The sequence below is a fragment of the Macaca nemestrina genome, chromosome 13, assembly GCF_043159975.1.
Source record: "Macaca nemestrina isolate mMacNem1 chromosome 13, mMacNem.hap1, whole genome shotgun sequence".
Classification (NCBI taxonomy): Eukaryota; Metazoa; Chordata; class Mammalia; order Primates; family Cercopithecidae; genus Macaca; species Macaca nemestrina.
This window is the reverse complement of record NC_092137.1, coordinates 105,566,194-105,578,759: the sequence shown is the minus strand read 5'-3', so window position 1 is coordinate 105,578,759 and position 12,566 is coordinate 105,566,194. Positions and strand designations below refer to the sequence as shown.

Here is a 12,566-nt window from a genome sequence, read left to right as displayed (position 1 = left end):
AGCAACATCATGGATAGGAAGGGTAGGGATTAATCAGATGAAGGTGCAGGTAGAGATAGGGAGAGGGATTCATGTCTCAGGCAATGGGAACAGCACGTGCAGAGGCCCCAACACTAGAAGGACTATGGTGTGTTAGAGAACCTAAAGGAGGGCCCGGGAGGCAGAAGCCCAGAGAGCGAGGGGCAAGGGACATGAGATGAGGCTGAAGAGATGGGCAGGGCCAGGCCATGGGCAACCTGTGAACATGTTAAGGGCAGTGGTTTATCCTGAAGGCAGTTTTGAGGTGCAGGAGAGCAAGCACATTGGATTTGTGTTTTAAAACAATCTATATAAATTCCAAAGGAGGGGGCAAATGTGGGAGAAGGCGAATGCAGTCATCCAGGTGAGAGCCACGGGGATGTGCTTAAGAGATGCATCTTCTGGATATGCATTCTGAGGGGAAAATGCTTGAGAAGTACGATCGGCCTCTGAGGCAACACCGGCAGGATTTCACCTGCATTAATTTAGAGCTCAGAAGAGGCAGATGGGCTGGAGCTAGAGATGCGGCTTGTCTGCAGTGCGAGCTGTGGGAGTGGGTAGGGTGGCCAGGGAGGGTGTGCAGAGCGGGAAGGCACGCCCAGCAGTTGACTCACCGGTGTTCACCCAGGACGGGGCAGATGAGGGCCCCTGGGAAGCAGAAGCCAGAAGGTGGGAGGGAATGTGGAGAGTGTGATGTCCTGGAGACAAGGGAGCTGACAGCTGTGGTTCATCCACGTAGAGATAAAATCGGTGTGGTACACACCTCCCTGTGAAGCCAAAATCATCACCGGCTCCTTATTGCTGCTGGTGTTCCTCATTGCTCCTTCCAGCAACCTCTGGCCTGATTTCAGTGCATCCTCTTCAATCATTCAGTGCTGTATTCTGCCCCTAGCTCTTTCTCAACTTAGAGGAAAATAGTCTGATAAAGTCTTCTATGAAAAATTCCTAGAACCTAACGTGGTACAACTTACAGGCACTTACGTCTTTCAAAGATGAGTTTGGAAAAAGCAAGGCCTTACTTTGGGCCTGGGACCTTTGCCAAAGTGAGGGCTGTTGAACCACTGAAAAAAGTAAATGCATGGGTATTAGGTACAATGTAATTTAACATTTTGAAAATTAAGATTAGGCATTGTAATATTTTATTCCATTAGCCAGATGTGGTGATGTACACCTGCAGTCATAGCTACTCAGGAGGCTGAGGCAGGAGGATGGCTTGAGCCCAGGAATTTGAGGTTACAGTGAGATATGACTGCACCATTGCATTCTGACCTGGGCAACAGAGTGAGACCCAGTCTCAAATAAATAAAATTCTTTATTCCGTACTTGAAAGCAATGTTTAAAAAATCCGTAAAGTAGAAGAGTGCAGTAAAAAAAATATATAAATGACAGACAGACAGTCTATCTGTCAGAATAAGGAGAAAAGATTAGAGAGGTAGGTGGTGTAGGGGCAAATTGTGCTGGGCCTTCTACATTTAATATCTAGGCTTTCATTAATGAGCAATGATGAACCACTAGAGTATTTTCAGCAGAGCAGTGAGGGGACGCAGAAGATCCTGACAGTGATGAACACAGCAGATTACCACATGAAGTGAGTGAAGGCTAGGAGATCAGTCTGCTCCAAGCGCATGAAGGGAGAGCCTGGGCCAGGGGAAGCGGTGATGGGCCCACCAAACTGATGGGAGGGAAGGTGGGAGAATGGATCTGGGGAGGGAGGGCCATCTGGGTGTGCAGGAGAACAACAGGAGGAGGACTGTAGGGTAATATCAAGGTCTTGAGTCTGGACCATAGAAATAGAGAAGTCTGGAGGAGGAAATGGTTTTGGGGTGGAAAATGATGCTTTGGGCTTTAGACGATCTGAGTCACCATATGGGGCAGGCTTAACTGAATAGATAGGTATTTCCCCAATTTCCCCATAAGTGAGTTCTGCTTTGTCTGTGGACCCTGGGAATTTCTATAGACCTGAGCCAGGGGCATGGCTGAGTTTGGAAAGAAGGAGTTCTGAGAAATAGATAGAAAGGGTGGAAGTGACACATTTACCATCTCCTGGGTTTGAGGAAGGAAACTGAGCCTTCAGACTCTTGGTCTCAGATTTCCTCGAATGTAGCCTGAATAAGGCAGCGGGTTACATTTCAAAGTCAAACTTCCAGTATTTAAAACCAGAGGGGGAAAGCGTGGGTCAATAAATGGTATTTTGGAACCAACAAAGCATTTGAAAAATGAAAAAATAAAAAGGCAGCTGGGCACAGAGGCTCACGCCTGTAATCCCAGTGCTTTGGGAGGCTGAGGCGGCAGGATCGCTTGAGCTCAGGAGTTTGAGACAATACAGCAAGACTGGGCAACAAGGAAGACTCTGTCTCTACAAAAAATAAAAAAAATTAGTTTCCCAGCACTTTGGGAGGCTGAGACGGGCGGATCACGAGGTCAGGAGATCCAGACCATCCTGGCTAACCCGGTGAAAGCCCGTCTCTACTAAAAAAATACAAAAAACTAGCCGGGCGAGGTGGCGGGTGCCTGTAGTCCCAGCTACTCGGGAGGCTGAGGCAGGAGAATGGTGTGAATCCGGGAGGCGGAGCTTGCAGTGAGCTGAGATCTGGCCACTGCACTCCAGCCTGGGCGACAGAGCGAGACTCCGTCTCAAAAAAAAAAAAATACAAAAAAAATTAGTTGGGCATGGTGGTACATGCCTGTGGTCCCAGCTACTCCTAGGCTGACGAGGGAGAATGGCTTGAGGCCAGGAGTTCAAGGCTTTACTGAGCTATGCTCACACCACTGCACTCTAGCCGGGGTGACAGAGCAAGACCTTGTCTCTAAAATAATAATCGTAATACATTTTTTTTTAAAGTAAAAGAAAAAAAGGTCACATCTTCCTCATACCAAAATAAATTCCAAATAAATTAAAGGCTTAAATATAATAAAGTTAAACCATAAAATTACTAGAAGAAAATAAAAGCAAATATTTAGATAATCCTGGGGATAAATTTCTTTGGAATGAATTTCCTTAAGATGAATTTCTAAAAGTGAAATTCAGGGTTCAAAGGTCTTTTCTTTGTCCTTTTCTTTTTTTCCTTTCCTTTTCCTTTTTCCTTTCTCTTTCTCTCTTCTCTCTTTCTTTTTTTCTTTCTCTCCCTCTCTCCCTCTCTCAATCCCTTTTTTTTTTTTTTTTTTTTTTTGTGAGACAGGGTCTCATTTTGTCACTCAGACTGGAGAACAGTGGCATGAACATGGCTCACAGCAGCCTTGACCTCCCAGGCTCAAGTGATACTCCTGCCTCAGTCTCTCGAGGAGTTGGGACCACAGGCACATGTCACCATGCCCAGCTAACATTTCATATTTTTCATAGAGTCGAGGTCTTACTGTGTTACCCCAGGCTGGTCTCGAACTTCTGGGCTCCAACAATCCTGCCACCTTGGCCTCTCAAAGTGTTGGCATTACAGGTGTGAGCCACTGCACTCAGCCCAAAGTTCTCTTCAATTGTAAGGTTTTTGGTACTCTATTGCCAAATTGTCCTCCAAAAAGATTATGTCTTTTTACCCTCCTGCCAACATTATATAAAAGTGTCCACTTTTGTGGACTTTTACCAATGCTGACTACCTTTGGTTTCAAAAAAGCTTTCAGTAATTTTCTGTTAATTACTTTTACCCTTTTTTATTGAGGATGTTCAACTTTTTATTGTTAGCATATTCTCTCTGGGCTCCATTGGACACCTTGGCAGCTCTTTGGGTAGTAGGTGCCTTTACAAAAGTCCTTCTCATCTGGCCCTTTCTAAGCAAATCTAGTGAACAGAATTGGCTCTATGCTCTGCATTGCTTAATACGGTTGATCCAGGGCCTAGGACTCATTCCTTCATTACCATCCACTTGCATTGTCTTAAAGCAAGTCTCTGTTAATTTGGCATTTCCTGTCCCAGCTCTTTAGTTTCGTTAAACAAAGGCTTTAGAAAACTCCCAGTAGATGGCTATGTTGCTTCCTTTTAAAAAATTTTGGAGCTGTTTCCCTAGTCTAACCTTTTCCTCAGGGCAGAAGTTAAGTCCCTTCTACTGCATTCCTATGAAGATGGTGATTCAAGAGGCAGGGCACCCTTCGCTTTGTGAAGCAGTCCACTCTGCAGCTGGACAGCTCTGTTACTAGAATGTTCTCCCTTCTGGGGAGCCAATATTTTGAGGTCCTCTGTGAGTCTCATCTGCTTATCTCATCTGTTTATGCCCTTGAAGATGCACAGGTCTGACACCACGAGGGAGCCCTTATAAATTGGATGGCATTTCTTATGTGTCCCCAAGTCTTCTCCAGCCGCTCCTCCCAGAGCTTGTTTCTTAAGCCCCTTGTGGAGCTGATTGCTTTCCTCAAGCAGCTCAGTTTTCCCCAGTCTGCCCCTGGTGGTCCTGAAATATGATTGACTCCTGAATATTCTAGGAGTGAAGGAGAGTGGGGGGTGGCCTTTCTGCTTGTCGTGGTCTGGGTTTTAAATTGCTGTCCAGTGGAGCAGAGGTGACTTTCTCAGTGAACCACATTTTTTTCCCCTCTAAATCCTTAGCAATTTTGTCTCCAGAGGCAAGACCTGGCCAAACCGTTTGTGTCGAGGATTGAATCAAGGATGATTGAGGAGATGACAGTAGTCCCCCCTCGTCTAAGGAGGGCATGTTCCAAGCCCCTCAGTGAATGCCTGAAACTGTGGATAGTATCCAACCCTATATATCTATGATTTTCCTATACATTCATACATGCTTATGGCAATGTTTAATTTATAAATTAGGCAAAGAGTCTGGGCGCGGTGGCTCAAGCCTATAATCCCAGCACTTTAGGAGGCCGAGGCGGGTGGATCACCTGAGGTTGGGAGTTCGAGACCAGCGTGACCAACATGGAGAAACCCTGCCTCTACTAAAAATACAAAAATAGCCGAGCATGGTGGCAGGCAGCTGTAATCCCAGCTACTTGGGAGGCTGAGGCAGGAGAATCGCTTGAACCTGGGAGGCAGAAGTTGCAGTGAGCTGAGATCATGCCATTGCACTCCCACCTGGGCAGGAAAACTCCGACTCAAAAAAAAAAAAAAAAAAAAAAATTAGTCAAAGAAAGAAATTAACAGCAATAAGTAATAATGAAATAGAACAATTCTAACAATATACTGTAATAAAAGTTTTATGAATGTGGTCTTGTTATGCCCAGACTGTTTGTTCCCCAAAGAAGACCACCAGAGTCCAGAGTCAAAGCCAAGCGGCAAGGATCTTTACTACAAGTTCGAACTTGGTCCCTCCTTTACACAGTATACAAGAGGGCCCCGAACAATGCGAGCGTTTGCTTTTTATAGCCCGAAAGTTGTAGGGGAACAAAGAAATTCCTGCGCTTTCAGTAACCTTGAACGGCTGTCTCCTTATCGGAGACTTTCCAGGTGGTGTTTGTACTGAGCTCAGGGAGTTTGAGAGATATATGGTGGTGGGATGGGAGGATGGGATGTGTTTGTGCTAGGCTCAGGGAGTTTTGAGCCCGGGGCTGAGGAATGTGCCCAGCTCCTTTCATTCCCCCCTTCTTTTCAGGTATCTTTAGAGCCAATCTTGGGTCTTATGAGTCTGATTCTGTTTCAGCGTTTACAGGTTGGTATTGGGCTCTGAGGACCATGAGTTGTACGGTGTCAAATCTCTCCCTAATAAATTGTAAAATTCTGTTAACAACACAAGGTCCTACGGTAAGCAGAAATAGTAGACTTAGCAGGGGTCCAAGGAAGGGGGCTAACAGAGAAAACATAGAGGAATTCCACCATTGGTCTGCAGCTGAAGCAAACTGCCGTGTTTTTACTTCAGTGCTTAACTTGCGTAACTGTTGGACCCGGTCCTCTACAAGTCCTGATTCATTTATGTAGAAACAACAGTCTTCTTTTAGAAATATACATGTACCACCTTTTTCTGCAGTGAGTAGGTCTAGGGCCCTCCGGTTTTGCAAGGTTACCTGAGCTAGGGACGTGAGCTGCCGCTGAAGGGAGGCAAGGGACTCAGCCGACTCCTCCATAGCAACGGCAAATTGTTGGTATAACCTGTTACTTTCTATGAGGGTGTGACCTAGGGCTCCCCCCGCCAGTCCGGCCGCAATGAAGGATGCGGTGAGGGAGATTCCTGCAATGAGGGGGAGAAATATGGCTCGTGCAGGTCTTGGTCTAGGGTCTGGGTGAATAACAGCACTAGTCCAGTTACCGGTATACCCTAAGAACTCGCCAGCAGTTAGTAGAGTCAACCGGGGAACTAATGTGACAGGGAGACATAGTAGGTTATTAACAGAAGGACTAGGTAGGTTCTTAGATAAGGTTCCATTACACCAGAAGAATATGCCTGATGGAGCTCTTAAGGTAATATTAGGGGGCGTTGCAGTGATGCTGCAGAGGCTGGAATTGGTTCCTGAGAAACAGTAGGGAAACTTCTCCTGACTGGGGTTTAGGTATAGGGGCACGTTCAGGATAGGAGCATACGAGTGGTTTCGGAGGTTGTTAGCTTGGGCAAAGGTAGAGGGTCCCCATGGCAGAGGGACAGCTGTTAGCGGTGGACGCCCTAGAGTGGCGCACAGGAAGCAGCCAGACAGGCTATGAAGTCCTGTAAGGTTAGCAAGTTCTAGTCCTTCTTGTAATAACTTTAACCAGGAGAAAGGACGTAAGTCTTGTGTTAGTCTGCTTTCCTGTCGTTGGATATTCCCGTGGACCAGGGGCAGTACTTGCACTAGGCCTCGCCACAGATAGAGGTGACTGCTAGGCCATGTGGAGGAGGGGGAGTAGTATACAGCCCCATGTTGAGGTGTGGTCCAGCGGGAGTTCCAGGGGTCTCTAACTATCCATGTATATGGAAAGTCTTTATCCCGTCTACGATAGAAGGGCCATTTAGGGTCTAACTGTTTTCTCTCTCCCCAATAACGGGGCCTGTGGATGTTACAATAGTTATAAGGACAGCCAGCATTTTGGTGCCACCAATAGTGTTTACAATTGTATTTAGTCTGATCAAACTCAAAGCATATTATTGGTGTCATAGGTTTGGCTATTTGAAAACCGGTAAAATTTAGTAGAATTGGGCTGTTGCACCCTGAGGAAGGGCAATCAGCACTGGCCAATAATTTTCCGGGCTTATGAGGTTGCCCAGGGTGGGTTCGGTTTTCATAAAGCCAGAATCTCCAGACAAAGGGATTATGAGCTGGTTTTGTGATTTCTCCAGCGGCCACTAGGGCGACTAACATTAGGGTTAGACTATCTAACTGCATGTTTGCAGTGAGCTATGTTGTCGGCGCAGGGTGAGTTTTAAGGGGTTGTTCCTAGCTCTGTCCACAGTCCACGTGTCCGGTGCTTCAGCCGCCACCGTGATTGGTCCCAGAAGATCAGAGGTTGGGTCCACTGGCTTGACGTGGGTGTAGTGGATCCACGATGCGATGCCTTCTACTTTCAGGGCGGTGGGTGTGGTTAGGAGTACCTGGAGTGGTCCTTTCCACCTGGGTTCTAGGGTCTCTTGTCGGTGTCGCTTGACCAGGACCCAGTCTCCCGGCTGGTACGGATGGGGTGTCGGCGGGGGACCGGTCTCATATAGTTCTTTCAGCTTGGGCCAGATTTCTTGATGAATTTTCTGCAAGGCTTGTAGGGAAAACAAGAGTTCAGAGACATTTTCTGTTTCGGACTTGAGCAGATCATCTTTTAGGCCGGGAACTAAGGGTGGGGGTCTGCCATACATAATTTCATAAGGAGTAAGGCCTAGTCTGTAAGGGGTGTTACGGGCCCGGAACAGAGCGTAGGGGAGAAGGACCACCCAATTAGCGCCAGTCTCCATAGTCAATTTAGTTAAGGTCTCTTTTAAGGTCCGATTCATTCTCTCTACCTGTCCTGAACTCTGGGGCCTGTAAGCGCAATGTAGTTTCCAATTTGCCCCAAGGATGGAAGCCAAATCCTGACTTACCTTAGCGACGAAGGCCGGCCCATTATCTGACCCTATCTGGACGGGGAAGCCATACCTGGGGAGGATATCTTCCAGGATTTTCTTTGCTACAACCTGAGCAGTCTCTTTCTTGGTGGGGAATGCTTCAGTCCACCCTGAAAAAGTGTCTACAAAGACAAGTAAGTACCGATACCCGTATTTTCCTGGCTTTATCTCAGTAAAATCTACTTCCCAGTAGATACCGGGCCTGGTTCCCCTGAGCCTTGTTCTCGTTGCAGCCTGGGATTGGGGGTAGGCGTTGTTAAGCTGGCAGACTTTGCAACTTGTCACGATGTTGCTGGCCATCTCGGCTGTATGTCTGAATTTGAGCTTAGAGCGTCTGATCAGGTCTATCATCCGCCGAGCACCCAGGTGGGTGGTTCGGTGGATGTGTTCTAACACTTGTTGTCCTAATTTTTCTGGTAGGATGGTTTGGTCATTAGTATCAGTCCACCACCCATTCTGGATCTGTTTCAGGGGAAGCTTGTCAATCCACTGGAGATCTTGTTCTGAATAATCAGGGAAATATGGCAAGTCCCGGGGGCCCGGGTCAGGGAGCTGGAGTGCAAGGAGTTGGCTGGGAGCCTTCGCCACCTTTCTTGCAGTTTGGTCCGCCAGAAAGTTGCCTTGAGCAGTTGGAGTAGTTAGTTTCTGATGCCCTGGGCAATGCACAATGGCTAACTTTTCTGGCCTCCATAGGGCTGTTAGCAGGGCTAGGATTTCTTGCTTGTTTTTTATTTCTTTTTTTTTAGCCGTCAGTAACCCCCGCTCCCTGTAAATGGTCCCATGTATATGTGCTGTTGCAAAAGCATATCGGCTGTCTGTATATACCGTCAGCTTTTTCCCCGCCCCTAAGGTAAGAGCTTGGGTGAGCGCTATTAATTCGGCCTTCTGGGCCGATGTCCCCGGGGGCAGGGGTTCCGCCCAGATTACCTTAGTCTCTGAAGTCACTGCCGCTCCAGCGTACCTCTGGCCCTGATGCATGAAGCTGCTCCCATCAGTGAACCAGACGAGGTCGGCGTCAGGAAGTGGGCGATCCTGCAGGTCTTCTCGAACTCCGTGCACCTGAGCTAGTATCTCGGTGCAGTCATGGAGTGGGGCGTCCAGGTCCGGGTTGGGCAGTAGCGAGGCAGTCTCTTACCCAGTGGCCAGCCTCCTTGCAGTAGGCACATTGGTCTTTTTTTTCAGATTATCATGCCTGGGGCGGGGGGGGCCTAGGTTGGGTGTACTCTGGCTGTAGATGTTCTTTCTGTACTACTGCTGCCAGGACCTTGGTCATTTTTTTAGTGGCCTTAAATTGCCTTTTTTCTGGAGTATCTCTGTTATTATAAACCTGCTGGGCTATCTGAAGGAGGTTTTGAATCCGCTTTTCTTCCAAGTCTTTTAGTTTTTGGAGTTTTTTTAATATCTGGGGCTGCCTGATTTATGAAAGACATTACAACAGCTGTCTGACTTTCTGGAGCCTCTGGATCTATGGGGGTGTACTGTCTAAAAGTTTCTATTAATTTTTTTAAGTAGGTGGCTGGGCTCTCTGTCTTTTCTTGCCGAATAGAATATATTTTAGCCAAATTAGTGGGCTTGCAAGCAGCTGCCCGGAGACCTGCCATTAGAGTCTGGCGATAAAGGTGTAGCCGTCCCCTACCTTCTGCCGTGTTGTAGTCCTACGCCGGCCTGGTCAGAGGAAAGGTCGCGTTTATGAGGTCAGGGTTAGCAGTCGGTTGACTGTCGTCCCCCGGGACCAGCTTTCCAGCTTTTACCTGTATTCCCTCTCGCTCCTCCGTGGTAAACAAGATTCGGAGGAGCTGCTGACAATCATCTCAAATGGGCTGGTGGGTGAACATGACACTATCCAGTAAAGCCAGTAAATCTTTGGGGTTGTCTGAAAACCGAGCACTCTGAGCCTTTTAGTTATACAGATCACTGGTGGAGAATGGCCAGTACTGGAGCTTGGGGATTTCTGTGTCATCTGGGGGTTTTATTTCCCGAAGGGGTAAAGCCACCGTGGAGTCAGGCGGCTGGTGGGGGGGGGGGCCTAGTCCGCGAAGTGTGCCCTCGCGTCCGCCCCCCCAGCCTTTTAAAGTTACTTTCCCTTTCAGCGAGCCCGCCTCCCCTCCGCCTGCTCCGTCCCTCTATCTCTCTCTCTAATTTTTCCGTTTCTGTCTAAATCTTTGATTGACATACTTACAGGGTCTTTTCTTTAAGTTTTTATCTCATTCGCGCGCGCTTTCTCTCTCTGTCTCTCTGTCATCCTGTGTCCTTTCTCCTTTATACTTAGTCTCTTTCTCTGACTCTCCACATCTGCCGTTTTCTCCCCTTTCTCTTTCCGATTTCCCTTCTCACTTTCTCCCTTTCCCATCTCTATGGTCTCTCTCTCACTTATTTTCTCTTCTCTCCAGTCTCACTTTCTGTGTCTCTTTTTGTAAAGGAATGTGGGTTAGAATTAGGTTGTGGGTTGGAATCCTTGTAAAGGAAATCCGCGCTGGAAGCCGGGAGCCCGGGGACCGGGGCCGCGAGCGCGCGCCGGAAGCCGGGAGCCCGGGGACCGGGGCCGCGAGCGCGCGCCGGAAGCCGGGAGCCCGGGGACCGGGGCCGCGAGCGCGCGCCGGAAGCCGGGAGCCCGGGGACCGGGGCCGCGAGCGCGCGCCGGAAGCCGGGAGCCCGGGGACCGGGGCCGCGAGCGCGCGCCGGAAGCCGGGAGCCCGGGGACCGGGGCCGCGAGCGCGCGCCGGAAGCCGGGAGCCCGGGGACCGGGGCCGCGAGCGTGCGCCGGAAGCCGGGAGCCCGGGGACCGGGGCAATTCAGACAGCAGGCGCGCACCCGGGGACCGGGGCAATTCAGACAGCAGGCGCGCACCCGGGGACCGGGGCAATTCAGACAGCAGGCGCGCACCCGGGGACCGGGGCAATTCAGACAGCAGGCGCGCACCCGGGGACCGGGGCAATTCAGACAGCAGGCGCGCACCCGGGGACCGGGGCAATTCAGACAGCAGGCGCGCACCCGGGGACCGGGGCAATTCAGACAGCAGGCGCGCACCCGGGGACCGGGGCAATTCAGACAGCAGGCGCGCACCCGGGGACCGGGGCAATTCAGACAGCAGGCGCGCACCCGGGGACCGGGGTCAGATTCAGACTGTTGCCCGGATCGCGAACCCGCTCCGGCAACTCAGATCGCAATTTAAATCAGAAGAGAGCCAGGGGACGTCTCCCACCGGTCTCCACTGGCTGTCCTATAGCGCGTCCGCCAGGACTGTGCCAGCCTCAGTTTCAGACCTCGCGAGTCAGAGATTCAGATTCAGAACAGACACACAGACACAGACAGACAAACGGAGACGAGCCAGCTCACCTATCAGTAGATCGATCCTAGCAGATCCGTTGACCAGGGGTCTGGTGGGCTTGGGGAATCCCGGACGAGCCCCCAGATGTTATGCCCAGACTGTTTGTTCCCCAAAGAAGACCACCAGAGTCCAGAGTCAAAGCCAAGCGGCAAGGATCTTTACTACAAGTTCGAACTTGGTCCCTCCTTTACACAGTATACAAGAGGGCCCCGAACAATGCGAGCGTTTGCTTTTTATAGCCCGAAAGTTGTAGGGGAACAAAGAAATTCCTGCGCTTTCAGTAACCTTGAACGGCTGTCTCCTTATCGGAGACTTTCCAGGTGGTGTTTGTACTGAGCTCAGGGAGTTTGAGAGATATATGGTGGTGGGATGGGAGGATGGGATGTGTTTGTGCTAGGCTCAGGGAGTTTTGAGCCCGGGGCTGAGGAATGTGCCCAGCTCCTTTCAGTCTCTTTCTCAAAATTACCTTTTTTTTTTGAGACAGGGTCTCACTTTATCACCCAGGCTGGAGTGCAGTGGCGTGATCACAGTTTACTGCTGCCTCGACCTCCTGGGACCAAGTGATCCTCCCACTTTAGTCCCCGGAATAGCTGGGACCACAGGCATGCACTACTGTATCTGGATAATTTTGTTTATTTTTTTGTAGAGAGAAGAGGTCTCACTATGTTTCCCAGGCTGGTTTTGAATGCCTGGGTCCAAGCAATCCTCCTGCCTTGGCCTCCCAAAGTATTGGGATTACAAGCGTGAGCCATCATACCTGCCCCAAAATTATCTTATTGTTCTATAGCCACCCTTCTTCTTGTGTTGATATGACGTGATCCATTGCCTTCTTGATGAGATGAAATGAGGTGACTGATGGGGGCATTGTGATGCAGTGTTAGGCTGATATTGGCCTGATGATATGTCAGAAGGAGGGTCATCTGCTTTGGCGATCGTGGGTCATAAAGTCATGATGATGTCAATGGTTGGATGTCAGGAGCAGACGATGTCAATGACTAATGATAAGCTCGACAGGTGGGATGGTGGCACAAGATTTTATCACACTACTCAGAATGGAGCGCAATTTAAAACTTCTGAATTGTTTATTTTTAGAATTTTTCATTAATATTTTCGGATTGCAGTTGACTGCGGGTAGCTGAAACTGTGGAATGTGAAACTGTGGGAAAGTGAGGGAGTACTGTATTATGGAACCGTAACTCTGTTCGGTAGGGGAACAGAATTCACATTTGTGGGGCCCAGGTCTCTGCATCAGTAGGGATCCAGTTGTTTCATTTCTCGTTGTAGCA

The 12,566-nt window shown here is 49.2% G+C and overlaps 1 protein-coding gene across 36 annotated transcripts in view; it reads left to right on the top strand.

The window, feature by feature from the left end:
- The window catches only part of LOC105471788 (interleukin 37), a 170,577-nt gene that overhangs the window by 33,027 nt on the left and 124,984 nt on the right, over window positions 1-12,566 (top strand). The gene's annotated exons all lie outside the window — the stretch shown is intronic.